This window comes from Penaeus monodon, chromosome 26 (assembly GCF_015228065.2).
Source record: "Penaeus monodon isolate SGIC_2016 chromosome 26, NSTDA_Pmon_1, whole genome shotgun sequence".
Lineage (NCBI taxonomy): Eukaryota > Metazoa > Arthropoda > Malacostraca > Decapoda > Penaeidae > Penaeus > Penaeus monodon.
The window spans coordinates 15,516,603-15,519,102 of NC_051411.1; positions in this window are offsets into that span (position 1 = coordinate 15,516,603).

A 2,500-nucleotide genomic window follows, 5' to 3' on the forward strand; every position below is an offset into this window, starting at 1 on the left:
ACTTGAATATGTATTATATACAGCCAGGTATAAACGCAGATTCACGCACATACAGATACACAGGTATACATACCTGTATACATGTACACCTCCAGTACACACACATCCCGGCATAACAAAGCCTAGCATAGCGTGCACCCTATATACCATAAAGCAAGATTGTATTACCATGTAATGTTGACTAAAGAGGCTCTGTGGCCACGCTAACAGGTTGTTTGCGGTCGGGAGGTGACCTGAGCTCGCTGTGTGCTGGGGGAATCTGTGCTGGTCGGGGAACGCGGAGCAACAATGGCTGTCAAGGGCAATGGGAGTTGAAATTAGCGGACGGGAGTAAGTTCTCCTTTTTGTCTGAGCTTATTACGTCAGGGTCCTCCTTTACAGGGAGCATCGTGCTATAATAGTGCTTGACTGCTCAGAAATGAGTTACTTAAATAGCGTTGTTGAAATGCGATAGTGGAGAATCTTTAGTTTATCATCATCATATACGTCATTGCTGTTTTGTTGTTGTTGTTGTTGTTGCTGCTATTATTATTATTATCATAGTTAATCTCATTATAAGTATCCTTATAATTATTATTGTTATCACTATTGTTATCATTATGATTATTATCATTATAAGTACTATTGTTGTTATTATTATTATTATTGTTGTTATTATTATTATCATTATTGTTATTATTATTATTATTATTTATTATTATCATTATTATCAATATTATAATTATTATAATGCTGCTATTATTATTATTGTTTAGCTATTGTTATGATTATCATTATTTTATTATTATTATTATCACTATTAGTATTATTACTAATATCATTATTATTATTGTTGTTTTCATTATCATTACTATTATTATTATTATTATCATTATTCCCAGCTAGCCATACAACTCTGGGCCAGAGTTGGTTTTGGTCTGGCCTAGTATGGCAGACTCCGGCCAGGGTTGCCCGGAGTTGGGCCAGGGCCGGTTCGATATTTGAATGGACAGGCTTTTCGCAAAATGTGCTGTAGTTTGCTGTAATTGGTCCAAAGTTGTACCTATATTGGCAAGGTGAAAATTTTTAAAATTATATATTTAGGTGGACTTTTGTTATAAATTGTGTAAAAGATGATGCAGAATAATCTTATAAGTGGGATTTCACCGCACATAGATTTTTTCGTTGAACTTCCCGCAATTTTCTACACCATGCCAAGCCACCTCGATGTTTGATAAACAACAACTGGTGCGCATTCCATACTGCTGCCAAACGGGTTTTGTTTACATTTCCTTTTTGAAATTCAGTCAGGATTATTTGAGGTAATAACACAGTTCTCTGTACGGAAAACCGCAAATTTTCATGAATGGTTTATGAAAAAAGACACGACTTTCTTTTGAGCTGACATTTTCGCCAGTAGCGGCAGAAAATATCTTTTTTTCTACCGACTGAACTACTACGGTCGATGATCAAAACTGCAGTCGTGCGATACATGATACATTCGCACAGTCAACAGTGTGTGTAGGCTATTTGTGATGTTAGTAGGAGGCGTCCATCGGTAAACTTTGGGCCAGCCTGGGGAGATGAATGGTGTGTTGGAATCTGCCTAGAGCCTAGACCCTTAACCCTGTAGGCCTACCTACCGTTCTGTACTGAGTCCTTTTTTGTTTGTTTGTTCAAAGTTCAGCCTCCACCGCCGCCACCTCCCTCTTCTGCTCTGCTTGCTCTCGCTGGGATTGGGAGGAGACACCCGGTATAATTAAGTGTTGTATAGTCAGCACATTACCCGACAAGGTGAATTTTTGACCAAACCATGACTTTGACAGCAATTAGTCCTGCCATGAGTGGCCAAATTCACATGTTGAACTGTCTGACCTAGAAATTTTGTTCACAGAACAATCAGATATTTTTATTTTTGAGCTCCTCAGAAATATTTGTACTTTGATTTAAAGATATAGTTTGTTAATGTAGTTTTACATTAAACATAGCTGATATCTTACGAGTTTTTTTTTTATAATTTACAAATGAATAAGTAGTTTGGTGAGAAATGTTACTTAAAATCCATGCATAGGTTGTAGGGAAGCATGGTGGATTATGCCGAAGTGGAAACTGCTCCGGGGCAGTGTTAGGTAATGTTCGGACGAAAATTGTAAGCCAGAGTCTGACATTTTTGCCGGGAGTGGACCGGAGAACAACCGATGAGCCAAGACGACTCCGGGACAGCAGCGGCTAACTTCGGACCGGAGTCAACCAGAGTTGGTCCAGAGTTTGTTTCTGGAGTTGGACCTCAACAGGATTAGGAGTTGGTCCGGAGTTGGCCCAAATAAGGTCCATAGTGGTGTGGCTGGCTGTGTTATTATCATTACTTTGTTATCATTATTATATTTTTATTATCATTATTATATTTTCATTATTATTATTATTATCATTATTATTATTATTATTATCATTATTATTATCATTATTACTATTATTGTTATTATTATTATTAATATTATTTTTACTTTTATTATTATTATTA